Source organism: Equus asinus, chromosome X (assembly GCF_041296235.1).
Source record: "Equus asinus isolate D_3611 breed Donkey chromosome X, EquAss-T2T_v2, whole genome shotgun sequence".
NCBI lineage: Eukaryota > Metazoa > Chordata > Mammalia > Perissodactyla > Equidae > Equus > Equus asinus.
This window is the reverse complement of record NC_091820.1, coordinates 123,009,915-123,026,200: the sequence shown is the minus strand read 5'-3', so window position 1 is coordinate 123,026,200 and position 16,286 is coordinate 123,009,915.

Here is a 16,286-nt window from a genome sequence, read left to right as displayed (position 1 = left end):
TTTTTTTTCTTGTATTCCCCTGAATACTAGTGAGGTTGAGCATCTTCTTATGTATTTGTAGATCTTTCCAATTTCTTCTGTCTGTTGCCTATTGGTATTCTTTACCCATTTTTCTTTTCGGTTGGTTGCCTTTTTAAAATTGAGTTATTATATGCCTTTTGCATGCTGTTTCTTTATGTGTGGCAAATGTCTTCTTCCACTAAATGGCTTGTCTTTAACTTTATGGTGTTACGTTTTCTATAGACATTTTAATATTTAATGCAGTTACATTTATCAATCTTTTCTATTAAAATTTGTGAGGGTTTTTTGTGTCTGTGATTAATGAATTCTTCCCTACTCTGAGATCATAAAAGTATCCTATATTTGCATCAAAATGTTATAAAATTTTGCTTTAGACATTTAGATCTTTAATTCATTTTGAATCGGTTCTTAGGTAGGATTTGAAGAAGTTGTCTAATTTTATCTTTTCTCACATGGATAATTTTAACCCCACTTATTGAATAGTCTATATCATATCCTCCATGATTTATAATCAACCTCTGTCATATACCTAGTTCTCATAGATTTATATGAGTTGTTTTTAGGCTTTTATATTCTACTGGTCTATTTGTCCATCTGTCAATACAACACTATTTTAATTGCTCTAACACTATAATAAGTCTTGATAATCTGTCCCCTATTGCTCTTTAAAAGTGTTTTGTCTACTCTTGGTGCCTTACTCGTCCATGTAAATTTTAGGATCAGTTTGTCAAGATCCACAAAAAGTCCTGTTGCGATTTTGATTGAATTTGAAATAAATTTTTAGATTAATTTGAAGAGAATTGCCATGTTGATGTTAGGTCTTCTCATACATGATCATGGCATAGCTCTCCTTTTTGAGGTTACCTTTTTCTAAACTTTTTCTTTTGATATAATTACAGATTCTCAGGAGATGGAAATGCAGAACAGAGACACCCTCTGTACTGTTCACTCGTTTTCTCACAGTCGTTCCATCTTGGTTTTTTAAACAACTTTATTGAGGTATAACTGATATACCAAAAAAACTGGACATATTTAATGTATACAAGTTGATGAGTTTGAAGATATGCGTAAATGCCTGAAACCATCACCATCACCACAATCAGGGAATAGAAGCATATCCATCACCTCTAAAAGTTTCCTCCTGCCCTTTTTTTGGTTGTTGTTGTTTTGTGGTAAGAAACTTAACATGAGATTTACTCTCTTAACAAATGTTTAAGTGTGCAATGCTGAGTTGTTGACCACAGGCGCAATGTTGTTTAACAGATCTCTAGAACCTAGCCATCTTGCATAATTGAAACTTCTATCAGTGATTACAGCTTGCATAACTAGAGTACAACAGCAAAACCAAGAATCTGACCTTGGTACAATGTTCGTGTATAGTTCTAAGCCATTTTATCGTGTGTAGATTTGTGTAACCACCACCGTAATCAAGATACAGAACTATTCCCTCACCACAGAGAGCCCTCATGCTACCCCTTTATAGTTACACTCGCCTCATCTCTAACCCCCAGAAACCACTAATCTGTTCTTCATCTCTACAATTTGGTCATTTCAAGAATGTTATATAAATGGAATCATACAATTTGTAAACTTTTGAGATTGTCTTTTTTTATTCAGCATAATTCCCTGGATATTCATCCAGGTTGTTTGTATCAATAGTTTTCTCCTTTTTATTGCTGCGTAGTAGTCCCTGGATTGGATATACCACAGTTTGTTGAACCATTTGCCTGTTGAGGGGCATTTTGGTCATCTTTGTTTTTCATGTTTTATATACGTTCTCTCTTTCATTTCTGTTTTCATCTTCCTGTCCTATAGGTTACTTGAACATTTTTTAGAATTTCATTTTGATTTATCTACAAGTTTTTTAGTGTATCTCCTTGTATAGCTATATATATAACATATCACAGTCCACAGGTGTCATCATTTTACCTATTAGAGCTAAGTGTAAAAACGTTGCCTCCCTTTGTGTTCCTTTATCCACCCACCCCCAGTTTGTAATATAATTATCTTAAATATTTTCTCTACATACACAGAGAAACATATCAGACAAGGTTTTACTTTTTGCATTAACCATCAAGCATAATTTAGAAAACTCAAGAGAAGAAGGAAAACCTACTGTATTTACCCATATTTTTTGCTCTTTGTTTCTCCTTCCTTCCTGATGTTCTAAGATTCCTTCTTTTATCATTTCTTTCTGTTTGGAGAATTTCCTTTAGCATTCTTTAAGGGTTGGTTTACTAGTGACAAATTCTTTTTAATTTTCCTTCACCTGAGAATGTCTTGATTTCCCTTTCATTCATGAAGGATACTTTTGCTGGATGTAGCATTCTGTGTTGGCAATTCTTTTCTTTCAGCACCTGAAAAACATTGTGCCACTTTCTTGTAACTGCTATAGGTTCTGATGAGAAATTCACTGTCATTGGAATTGTTTTTCCCTTATAGGTAAAATATTCTCTCTGGCTGCTTTCAATATTGCTTCTTTGTTTTTAGTTTTTAGAGGTTTAATTAGGTATCTCAGCCTGGATTTCTTTGGGTTTATCTTATTAGGAGTTAACTAAGCCTATTGAATATATAGGTTTATGTCTTTTCCCAAATTTGAGAAATTTTCAGCCAGTATTTCTTTGATTACTTTTCCAGCCCCAACTTCCCTCTCTTCTCCTTCTGGGATTCTTATGACACAAATACTATATCTTTTGCTATAGTCCAACAGGTCCCTGAGGTTCTGTTCTTATTTTTTCAGTCTACTTTCTCTCTCTTTTTCATACTGGGTAGTTTCTATTTTTCTATCTTCAAGTACTGCTTCTTTTCTCTATCTCTTCCATTTTGCTACTGAGCCCATCCATTGAGTTTTTTATTTTAGTTGTTTTATTTTTTCAATTCTGAAATTTCCATTTGATTCTTCTTTATATCTTCTATTTCTTTGCTAAGATTGTTTTGCCCTTTGTTTCACATGTATTTGTAATTACCGGTTTAAGCGTTTTTATGATAGCTGCTTTAAAATCTTTGTCAGCTAATTTTAACTTCTGTGTCATCTCAGTCTTGGCATCTGTTGATTATTTTTTCTCATTCAAGTTGAGATTTTCCTTTCTTGGTATAACAAATTTTTTTTTCATGAAATTTTGGCATTTTAGATATCATAATTCTTTGAATCTTCTGTTTTAGAAAGCCTCTGCCTTGTTACTGCCAGCTGGAGGTGGAAGCTCAGACCCCCCACATAGTCTCCACTGTCACCGTGGGGGAGGGGCCTTGTTATAGTCCCACTTCCCGCTCAGCCCTCTCTGACAACATCTTGGCCAGGTGGTGGTCAAGGCACTTCCTTATAGCCTGGGGAGGGTGAAACTCCAGGCTCCCCACTCAGCCTTTGCTGGCATGAGTGGGAGTGGAATCACATATTTTTTCTGTGGGTGTTTGGCTAGAGTAGAGAGCAGTTATTGTTAAAAATTTTCTGTCCTACTAGGTTGCTCCTTTCCTGGTACTTTGGCTAGAGAGAGCAGGATTTGGCTGGGGCTTTTTTTTTCTGTCTTTATTGGTGTTTCTGGGTTGCCAGTTCCCCCAGCACCCAGTATGGGATAGATGAGGCAAAAAGAACTCACTCACATGTCTCCTCAGTTCCCAAGGTCCCTAGCCAGTCTGTCTGACTTTTCTCTCTACCTGTCACAGTCTTCTTATATTTGTTTTATGCATAATGTTCATGGTTTTTAGCAGTACTTAGCAAGAGGAAGAGCAAAAAGTACTTCTACAGCATATTGTCCTGGAACTGGAAATACAAGTTCATCTTTTATGACTCTCAACATTTTTCATAATTTTCTCCATAGAGGTCTTACACAACTTTCACGTGTATATATGTATATTTATTTATTTATTCCTAGATTGTATATATTTTGACTAGTATCACTCATTTTTTAAAATTACATATTCTAATTGATTATTTCTGGTATACTAAAATGATACTAATTTTTCATATCAATATATTCAGCACTCTTGTTGAATTCCCTTATTAGTTCTAATACTTCGTAGATTCTATTGTATTTTCTATGTAGGCAGCCATATCATCTGCAAGTATGATGATTTTTTTCTTCCTTTCCAATCCTAATATATTTTTTTCTTTTTCTTATACTATTGCATTTGCTGGGTCTTCAATTACAGTGTCAAACAGAAGCCATAATGACAGGCATCCTTATCTTTTTTTTCTGAATTTTAAAGTAAATGCTTGTACTCTTTTATCATAATGTATGATTATTATAGGTTTTTCATAGATACTTTTTATCAGAGTGAAGAAGTTTCCTCTTATTGCTAATTTGGCTGATATTTTTATCATGAATGGGTGTTTTATCAACTTTTTTGCATATATTTTGATGATGACTTGGTTCCCTTCCTTTAGTCTGTTGATGTGGTGAATTACATCAACAGATTTTCTGGTATAAAACCTTCCTTGCATTCCTGGAATATACTCTATATGGTCATATGCATATATGAATTTGGATTCATTATATTTTACTTCATAATATTGCACCCAAGTTTACAGGTGAATTTGAGCAATGTTTTCCTTCCTTGTACTGTTCTTGTCTGATTCTGGGATCAAATTACACTAACCTTATAAAATAAGTGAAAACATTTTTCTTTTGCTGTTCTCCAGGTTGGTCAGTGATGATTTCATTTATTTTCAAATTTATTAGCATAGGGTTGTTTAAAATATTGTAAGATTTTTATATCATTAGTATTTCTTTTGCCAGATACATACCATTTGGATTATTATAGTGTCTTGTTGAAGTGTTCCTTTTAATGGGTAATGACCTCTTTATCTCTAATGATATTTTGCCCTTAAGTTTCAAAATCTGATATAGTTATGCAAGCTTTCTTTAAGTTAGTATTTTCTTAGTTTATACCTTTCTGTTCCTTTACTTTCAAACTTTCTATGAAATTATAGTCTAGGAGTGTTTCTTAAAAATGTGATTAAACAGACTTTAATCTGTTCATATTTATTGTGTTTCTGTTATATTTAGATTTATTTTCCATCTTATTTTGTATCTATTACTATGTTTTTTCATTGCTTCTTTTTTCTTCCTTTCTTGCCTTTCTTGGATGGATTTAATTTTCTATCTCTCCTGCCTCTCTCTAAAATTTTGGAAATTGTATTTCTGTTACTTTAGGGGTTACCCTTAAATTTTTTACATGCATCCATTGACTAGACCAAACTTCGAGTTAATATATATCTCTTTGAATAATAAAATAACTTGAGTATGTTTTAATTGCAATCTTCCAGTTCCTATTTTCAGTCTTCTACTTCCTGTCTTCTTATCTTCCATCTTCTACTTTCTATCTTGGGCAATATTTTGGTTCCACCTTACTTTTCAATACCCCCAAAATTGGTGATCATAGTGTTATTATTGGGCTTTTTTTTTCTTTTTCTTTTTTTTAAAGCTTTATTGAGATATCACATTTTAGATCAGGTGAATTTCATCAGGTGAATTTGGTATATTTCATCATATAAAAAAGAAATCTCATTTTTACATTGATGTTTATTTATATTTGCCTAGATGTTTATCAAGTTTTTTTCTCTATTGTTTCTTGAACCTCACTCCTTTATTCTGGTTTCAATTTTCTTTTTCTTAGTATACATCTTTTAATAGCTCTTTTAGTGAAAGCCTATGACTGATGAACTCTCTCTGTTTGATAAGGTTTTATTTGAATTGTCTCCACTCATGAATGTAATTCAACTCTATATAAAATGTTAAGTTAATAGTTATTTTCCTTTTGCACTTTGTAAATATTATTCCATTGTCTTCTGTTGTTGCTGACGGGAAGTATATTTTCTATGATCTACTTTCAGTCTATTTTTTTTATGTCAGTCAGTTTTTGTATGTAGTCTGTCTTTTATCTCTGGTTATCTTAAGAGTTTTCTATTTGTTTTTACTATACATGTCTGGGTTTGTATTTATTTAATTTTTTTTCCTTAAAGATTGGCACCTGAGCTAACAACTGTTGCCAATCTTCTTTTTTTTCTTTCTATTTTTTCTCCCCAAATCCCTCCAGTATATAGTTGTATATATTGTAGTTGTGGGTCCTTCTAGTTGTGGCACATGGGACGCCGCCTGAGCATGGCCTGAGGAGTAGTGCCATGTCCGCGCCCAGGATCCGAACCAGCGAAACCCTGGGCCACCCAAGCGGAGCACGCGAACTTAACCACTTGGCCACGGGACTGACCCCCGGTTTGTATTTATTTTATTTATCTTACTTAAGACTTGGGCTTACTTCAGTCTGAGTTCCTGTAGTCTTAATATAAACTACACTCATAATACATTGTTTTCAATTTACAGTTTCCATTTTTTAAAAGTGAATTGGGATCTTAAAGACACTTACAAAGCCATACTTCTGATCATTATTATTTTTCCCAGTCTTTTATGGTTGTCTTATCCATATGCAATCCCACGCCTTTGGGGGGGGGGGTTCTTCTTTATTGAGTCTTTCTAAAGCTTTCAAATTTCATAGAAAGGACTCTTCATTTTCCCACCTATATATCATCAGTTTACAGAATGTTTATTTCAATTACATAACATGAGACTGGGAGCAAACACAGCTGACTCTTGGTAAATATACAACTTAACTGGTGTGAGCAAAAGCACTTGGATGTACTAGAGAATGGCCTACTAGCTTCAAGCATTCAGCATGTCGTGGATATCAGTCAATATATTTTACAGGAGGAATAGACAGAGTTGATTAATCAGGAGAATAAGTAAAGGGGAGGTTAGATAAGAGAACTTCTACTGTGTTGAGTAGCTACTTTGGGCTAAGTACTGATTTCAGATATGGGGGCAGAGTGGTGAACAAGATAGACGAGGCTCTTGCTCTAGTGGAATGAGGAGAGAATAAACAAATAAATAAATAAACAAGATAATTTCAAATAATCATGAGTTCTATGAAGGCAATAAGAAAGGGCAATGAAATAGAGGATGACTGAGAGGTGAGAGGTAATAGTGGCTTGGATTAAGATGTTAGTAAGCGAATATATCAGTAAATATAAAGAGAAAGGGACAGATTTAAACTCTATTTTGGAGATAGACTTGAAAAGACTTGAAAGATTCGTTATGTGGGGACTGAGGGTAAAGAAAAGAGGAGAAATCAGATCAACGCCTTGTTTGGGGCCTGAGTAACTATATGGCTGGTGATGCCATTTTCTGAAGTATAGAAGACTGAGGTAGGAGTATATTTTGGGGCAAAATTAAGAGTTATCTTTTGGTGACATTAAATTTCAGATTCTGTGACATATATACAAGTGAATATTCCAAGAAGACAGCTGGATATATGAGTTTAGGGCTCAAGAGGTGATGTCAAGATTGTAGATATACATTTGGAAGTCAGCAGTTTATAGATACTGTTTAAGCCATGGGATTGTATGAGATAACCTAGGATGTAGTGAAGCCAGAAAAGAGGGCTAAGGATTGAGCTTTAGGGAACTTTAACATTTAGAGGTCAAGCAGAGAAAGGGAAGACAGCAAAAGATCCTGAGAAGAAATGGCAAGCCAGGCAGGAGTAAAACCAGGAATTTATCCTAATAACATGATTGGACAAGCTTGTAAAGATATACTTGTACAAGTATACTCCTCACAGTATTTTTATAATGGCAGAAATAGGAAAGAAGTGTCTGTAGGGAGATGATTAAATAAGTCATGGTGCATATATACTATAGACTGTGCTAGGCAGACATTAAAATGATGACGGAAATCAATGTTTGTTGACACATAAAAAGCTCCACAACACATTATTACACGAAACAGCAGGTTACAAAACAGCATACACAGTATTAGCCCATTGATGTAAAATGATAGGTGTGTATGTGTTGGTGTATGTATGTAAATAGGGCCAGGAGGGTAAGAGTTGTGTTTTTCTGCTGTTTATTCATGCATCGCTTGAGTCTAAAACAGTGTTGAGCACCTGGTAGGCACTAAGAAATATTTTTCGAAGGGATGAATGAACGAATGAATGAATGAATATTGAAAGATGCTCACCAAAGTGTTGAGTGGTTATCTCTGGGTCTCATGATTATGGATATTTTATTCTCCTTTCTTTTATATATATTTTTTAATTTTTTGTAATGCGCATACATTCTTTTTATCGGGAAGAAATTCTTTTAATATTTGAAACCACTCCCTCCCTCATCTGTTACCTATGACCTCCAAGTACCCCTATTTGGATGAATATACTGCAAAGCAGTTGCTTTGCCATTGTAAATCCATACTTAGGAGGAAGATCAAAATGATAGCAAAGAGATGTGTTGGCATTTGGAGAGCTGGAGGCAGGAAAAGTGACCTAGGAGGTGAAGACCAACAGGAGCTGCAAGAAAGAAAGCCTTGTGCCTTGGAGGAAAGAAAGGAGTTGAGCTGGGTTTCTCAGAGCAGAGCAAAGCACAGCACAAGAAGCTGAGAGCCACTTGCAAAACCTGCCCTGGGGGGAGAGGAGCCTGTGGAACCCAGAGGGCACAGTGGATTTTGCAGTCTACGTTCTTAACTCACAGTTGTGAATGGATATAGGAGTTTATAACAAAGCCAACCTGTGGCTCCAAGACTGTGCTGTCTTGTATAGAAATGCCTTATTCCCTTTGGCAGTGGCAGTAGAAAACGACAGAAGCCTTCTGTTTGAAGAAGTCCTTGGTTCTCTATTTTTTCCTGAGGCTGTAAGAAAAGCAAGTGGCATTCTGTTTTTTGAATAACTGATTGGTCATACTTTGCGATTTCATATGTGTATTTGCCCAACTGCTCTCTATCCTCCCCTCCATTCTCCCGCATTAGCTTCCTACTCCCTAGCACCAGAAGATACCTAGATTTCTCCAGTGTAGAAGGTTAATTTCATGCTAGCATTTCTCCTGTACTGCATTATGCTAAATGAGTGCTCATTTCCTTCCTGGTCTTCAGTTACGAAATGCTCTCTTCTGTTGCCCAAATCTTGGAAAGTGCAGGCTCCAGGAAAAGGGTGGTGGTAGAGATAGGATTGCCAGATAAAATACAGGATGCCCAGTTAAATTTGAATTTCAGATAACCAATGACTTTTTTAGTGTAGGTATATCCCACATATTGCATGGGACATACTTATGCCAAAAGAAAATTAATCGTTGTTTATCTGAAATTCAAATTTAACTAGGCGTCTTTTTCCCCCCCTAAATCTGGCAAGCCTAGGTAGAGAAAAAAAAAACATCTTGTGATACAAGCATTTTCTCAGTGCTTTTCATCCAAGATTTACCAGATGTTTCTTAGATGGACTTTCAATTTACAAAATGGGAAAATAACTAACTGATTAAGTCAAGATTAGCCTGGAAATCAGTGCTAGGGCTGAAAATTTAAGTTTTTGAGTTCTCCAACACATGATCGAACTCAGTGATCCTCTTTATCAATAATTTATTGGCTAGAAGGACGCAAGATTAGAATTATCGAAAAGACACAGATTCCCACGAAAAGTAAAATTTAAAAAGAATCTAAAGGCAATGACTCTTAAGGTTTTAATTTTCTGTAGACATGGACATAACTAAGTTTAGTCTCCAAGGCAGTGTTTCTCAATGTGTGGTTCCTGACTACCTGCATCACAATTATCTGCGAAGCAGTCCGTAGATACAGACAGAAAGTGAAAATAATGGATCCTTTCAAGGATTGAACCCATGATCTTTGTCTCATTGGCACCACAATCACTTCCTCCTTCATCTCTAGAGACTTTAGTTTCACGAAGAGCTTTTATCTGGAGGATCTCGATGGCAGAGGGTTTGTGGGTTATTTTTAAGGTTTTGTTTTCTTAATTACACATTACAAAACCAAAATTGGTAAAAGGTGAAATTATTAAAAGGCAAAACTGAAGAGAGGTTTGACATCTCCCCCAACACACCCAAATAAAGGAATCCCAAATAACGTTTAAATGTAAGAGACTAGATGATGGACCTGGCCTATATTAAGTCAGCAAATTTAATTTGATATTGGAAACTGGAGAATTCTCTGTCACCTTCATCTTGCCTTGATGCCCAGCCGTTCCATAAAACTTACTCTCTACTTTTCTTGGGCCTGCCTCCAAGAGAGCAAATCAGATCTTAATAATTTGGTACAGAGCCGCAGTGTAATTGCTCCCAATCAATATTGTACCCTATCAGATTGGACAGCAGAAATTATTATCAAAAATTAAAAAGAATAAGGTCAAGAGGTACAACTGGCTTTCAAAGCATCCCTAGGACATGCATAAAACCAGAATGACTTTTTTAATTGAGGAATTATGATTATTCTCTATTAGAGCAAAGCAAATATGTTCAGTCAATCTGTCACTTCACATTTATAACAAACAGTCTCACATTTGGTCAATTCCTTAATCACACACTAATAAAAATAACATAAATAGTTTGGTAACTCACCCCATGCTACTAAAATGCAAGTAACCCAAGATGGCTCTGCTATGTCGTTCTCATCTCATTTTATCACCAGGGACTTCATTCTTCTTAGTTGGCCTTATGTGCTGCCAGTTGATACTTGCCTAAATATTTCCTTCATACTCAGAACATTATAGTTACTTTTTCAGGCTTCAAATATTTCCAACTAATTCTAGAAATACGTAAGGTACGCCTGAAACGCTGACAGCTGTAGCTTAGACCCAAAATAGTCAGGCCTGCTTTAAGAGACACATCGAGCAAAGAGAACCAGGAGTTTGAAGGTGACAGCTGAACAGGCATCAATAGGAAACTGCCAGGTGCTCAGTTGATCCAGTTAGAGATGGGAACAAATAGATTCCATTTCTAGAAATAGCACAGAAGATGCCAACAAGTCATGGGATATACGTGATAGAACAAATCTTCCTTTCCATTTTCTGGGTAGCTTGGAGGTGTCTCAGGAACCTTAAACTTGCTGCAAAAATTAACGTGTCTAAAAAATAATCTTTGACATTGATTTGTTTAGCTGCTGTTATTTTCAAGTCACTTTGCTAGGCACTTTGGGGGAACGCAAAGAAGTTCATGATACAGGCTCCACTACTCACAAGGAGTTTTCACACCAGTTGGGGAAACAAGTCAAGTATGGGGAAATCCTGTCTTAGGAGAGGTTAGGTTCCTGGTAAGCAAAACAATATAATTTTTAGACGAAATACACCTCGAAAATTGCTTTGAAAGGTGCTCAATTGGAGACAGACATACTGTTTTTCAGTAAGTCCAGCACAGGTTTGTTTTTATTTTTTCCTCCAACATTATACCAGATCACTCTTTCTTTAGTCAAGAACCAAGCCAGTTGGCTTGCATTTAGGGGCTGTGTTGAATTTATAAAGCACATATATTTAAGCATGGGGATCACACAGTGAGAGGCCCACAGGAACTGACACCATCTAAAGTAACAGTGGATTCACATCTCTCAGTTCAAGTTAACTCCAGGGCAAAGCTTACTGAGCTAAATGGAGGATAGAATCGCCAACACGATTTCAATTACTCTCTCTCTCTCTCAAGCTTGCTTTCTGTATATCGATGGATTCGTATAAGAATGGTTTGCTTATGACATACTTCTCCATACCCATGTACCAAGATAGGAGAGGCCATGAGAAGGCAAGCTTCACCACTTACTGACTGTATGACTTTAGTCAAGTGAAACCCACTGAGCATCCATTCCCTGATACATAAAATGAGAATAATAATTGCATCTTCCTGACAGGATTGTTCTGCTGATCAGATGCAATGATGCTTACCAAATGCTTAGTCTAGCGCCTAGTAACATAAAATTTTCAATAATGGCTAATTATTTATATATATAATATGTATCATTGCCTTTATTTTATTTTTTCAGCTCTATTGAGGTATCATTGGCAAGTAAAATTGTAAGATATTTAAACTATACATGGTCGTGATTTGATGTATGTATACAATATGAAAGGATTTCCACCATCTAGTTAATTAACACGTCCATCACCTCAGGTATTTATCTTTTTTTTTTTGGTGAGAACATTTAAGTTCTACTCTGTTAGCAAATTTCAATTTATAATACAGTGTTATCAACTATAGTCGCCATGTTTTACATTAGCTCCTCAGACCTGATTCATCTTATAAGTGAAAGTTTATACCCTTTTTCCAACCTTTCCCTATATCCCCCACCCCCAGCCCCTGGCAACCACTTTCCTACTCTGTTTCTATGAGTTTGACTCTTTTCTTAGATTCCACATATAAGTTATACCATGCAGTATTTTTCTTTCTCTGTCTGGCTTAAGTCACTTAGCATAATGCCCTCAAGGTCCATCCATCTTGTCACAAATGATAGGATTTCCTTCTTACTCATGGCTGAATAATATTCCATTGTATATTTATATCACATTTTCTTCATTCATCCATCGATTGACACTTAGGTTGTTTCCATATCTTGGCTATTGTGAATAATACTTCAATGAACATGGAAGTGTAGCTATCTCTTCAATAGCCAGTTTTCATTTCCTTTGGATATATACTTACAAATGAAATTGCTGGATCATATGGTATTTCTGTTTATAGTTTTTTGAGGAAACTCCATACTGCTTTCCATAGTGGCTGCACCAATCCACATTCCCACCAGCAGTGGACTAGGGTTCCCTTTTCTCCACGTCCTCACCAACACTTATCTCGTCTTTTTGATGGTAGCTGTTCTAACAGGTGTGAAGTGACATGTAATTGTGATTTTGATATGCATTTCCCTGATGATTAGTGATGTTGAGCACCTTTTCATGTACCTGTTGGGCCATTTGTATGTCTTCTTTGGAAAAATGTCTATTCAGATCCTCTGCCTGTTTTTAATCAGATTGTTTGTATTTTTGCTCTTGAGTTGTACGAGTTCTTTATGTATTTTGGATATTAACCCTTTATCAGATATATGATTTGCAAATATTTTTCCCATTTCATAGGTTGCCTTTTCATTTTGTTGATGGTTTCCTGCTGTGCAGAAGCTTCTTCATTTTTATTTTTTTAAAGATTGACACCTGAGCTAACCTCAGTTGCCAATGTTCTTTTTTTTTCTTCTCTTTCTTCTCCCCAAAGCCCCCCAGTACATAGTTGTATATTCTGGTTGTAGGTCCTTCTGGTTGTGCTATGTGCGATGCTGCCTCAGCATGGCTTGATGAGCGGTGCCATGTCAGCGTCCAGGATCCAAACTGGTGAAACCCTGGGCCACCGAAGTGGAGCACACGAACTTAACCACTCGGCCACGGGGCTAGCCCCCAGAAGCTTTTTAGTTTGATGTAGTCCCACTAGTTTATTTTGCTTTTGTTGCTTTTGCTTTTAGTGTCAAATCCAAAAACTCATTGCCAAGACCAATGTCAAGGAGATTTTTTTTATGTTTTCTTCTAGGAGTTTTAGGGTTTCAGGTCTTATGTTCAAGTCTTTAATCCATTTTGAGTTGATTTTTGTGTATGGTGTAAGATAGGGGTCCAGTTTCGTTCTTTTGCATGTGGTTGTCCTGTTTTCACAACATTGTTTATTGAAGAGACTATCCTTTCCGCATCATGTATTCTTGGCTCCTTTTTTGTAAATTAATTGACCATACATACATAGGTTTGTTTCTGGCTTCTCTGTTCTGTTCCATTGATCTATATGTCTGGTTTTATGCTAATACCACACTGTTTTGATTACTATACATTTGTAATATAATTTGAAATCAGGAAGTGTGATGCTTCCAGCTTTATTCTTCTTTCTCAAGCTTGCTTTGGCTATTTGGGGTCTTTAGTGGTTCCATATGAATTTTAGGATTATTTTTTCTATTTCTGTGAAAAATGCCATTAGAATTTTGATAGGGATTGCACTGAAACTGCAGACTGATTTGGGTAGTATGGACGTTTTAATGATATTAATTCTTTCATTCTGTGAGCACAGAATATCTTTCCATTTATTTGTGTCTTCTTTAATTTCTTTCATTAATGTCTTATAGTTTTCAGTGTACAGATCTTTCACCTCCTTGGTTAAATTTATTCCTAGATGTTTTATTCTTTTCAATGCAATCGTAAATGGGATTGTTTTCTCAATTTCTCTTTCTGAGTTTGTTATTAGTTATAAAAATGCAACTGATTTTTGTATGTTTATTTTGTATACTGCAACTTTACTGAATTTGTTTATTAGTTCTTACAGTTTTTTTGGTGGAGTCTTTTGGGTTTTCTCTGTATATCATGTCTTCTCAAATAGGGACAGTTTTACCTCCTCCTTTCTGATTTAGATGCCTTTTATTTCTTTTTCTTGCCTAATCGCTCTGGCTAGGACTTCCAGTACTACGTTGTATAAAAGTGGTGAGAGTGGGCATCCTTGTCTTGTTCCTGATCTTAGAGGAAAAGCCTTTAGCTTTTCACCATTGAGTAGGATGGTAGCTGTGGGCTTGACATTTATAGCCTTTGTTATGTTGATGTACATTCCCTCTGTACCCAGCTATTTGAGAGTTTTTATCATGAATGGATTTTGAATTTTGTCACATGCTTTTTCTGCATCTATTGAGATAAGCATATAATTTTTATCCTTCATTTTGTTAATGTGGTGTATCACATTCATTGATTTGTGGGTGCCAAACCGTCCTTGCATTCCTGGAATAAGCCCCACTTGATCATGGTGTATAAACCTTTTAATGTATTGTTAAATTCAGTTTGCTAATATTTTATTGAAGATTTTTGCATCTATGTCCATCAGGGATATTGGACTGTAATTTTCTTTGCTTGTGGTGACCTTGTCTGGTTTTGGTATTGGGGTAATTCTGACCTCATAAAATGAGTTTAGAAGTGTTCCCTCCCACTTTTTGGAAGAATTTGAGAAGAATTGGTATTAATTCTTCTTTAAATGTTTGGTAGAAGTCACCCATGATGCCATCTGGTCCTGAAATTTTCTTTGTTGAGAGGTTTTTGATTATTGAATCAATTTCCTTACTAGTAATCAGTCTGTTCAGATTTTCTATTTCTTCATTAATTCAGTCTTGATAGGCTGTATGTTTCTAGGAATTTATCCATTTCTTCCAGGTTGTCCAATTTGTTGGCATATAGTTGTTCATAGTAGTCTCTTATGATCCTTTGCATTTCTGTGGTATCATTTGTAATGTGTCCTCATTCATTTATAATTTTATTTATTTGAGTCCTCTCTCTTTTTTTCTTGGTAAGTCTAGCTAAATGTTTGTCTGTTTTGTTTTTCTTTTTAAAAAACCAGCTTTCAATTTCATAGATCTTTTCTATTGTATTTTTAATCTCTATTTCACTTATTTCTGTAATCTTTGTTGTTTCCTTCTTTCAACTGACTTTGCACTTGGTTTGTTCTTTTTTATGCTTCCTTGATGTGTAAAGTTAGGTTGTTTATTTGAGCTTTTTCTTTTTTTTAATGTAGGCATTTATCACAATGAACTTCCGTCTTAGATGCTTTTGCTGCATCCCATAACATCCCATCATTGACTGTTATAGCAAGTAGTTTTTATGTGGTGTATCAAAGGAGAGACATGCCTTATGTGTTGATGAAGTTCAGGGGAGGGAAACATAACTGGAAGAGTGTTGGCAGGGAGGGATAAAGGGTGAAGTGATTTTTTAATTTGGCAAGGAATGGGTAACACTGGAGAATTAGAAGAGAGAATACAGGTAGAACACAGAGAATGCCAAGGTATGGACAAGTGCGGGTGCTCAAGAGACCAGGAGTAAATGGAGGTGAGTGAGAAAGCCTGTGTAGTAGAACATTAGGAGTGCTATTGGACCAAGAAGGTGGGAAGGCGGGGCCATATGATTGAAGGCCTTGAATGCCAGGCTGTGATTCTGGAAGAATTGTTTGAGATTTTTCACTCAAGGATGATAGTATGCTAAAACTTATCTAAATATACTTTCCAAATGCAGCTCATCTGTCAAAATCCAACTCACAGCCACTTCCTTCTGGAACCTTACTGGACCACTTCCCCCTCCTGGATCTCACTCTTACTTTTCCAAATTCTGTTGAGACTGATTGCTCTTCCCCCGAAATAATTTTGACCTTAAGCTTCTACTGCCTCATCTTAGGAACTAAATGTTTTCTCTGTGTGCATATGGGGGGGGAGGGGAGTCTTTTCTCTGAAGATATAGCCCTGCCTTTCACTTCCTCTCCACCACACAGAGCTCAGCACAATGTGGGATCTGAACGAATGATTTGTAAATGAACTCAGTTATTATGATTATGGGCATGCCCAATTGGAACAGGAAAAACGAAGTGGCCCATAGGCAGGGTGAGTGCTGGCTCTGTGAGGAAAGTAGGACAAGAAAGATGGACAGGCTTCCCTGTCATAGGCTCATTCCTGAAGCCCCAGAGTCAAGTTTTTTGA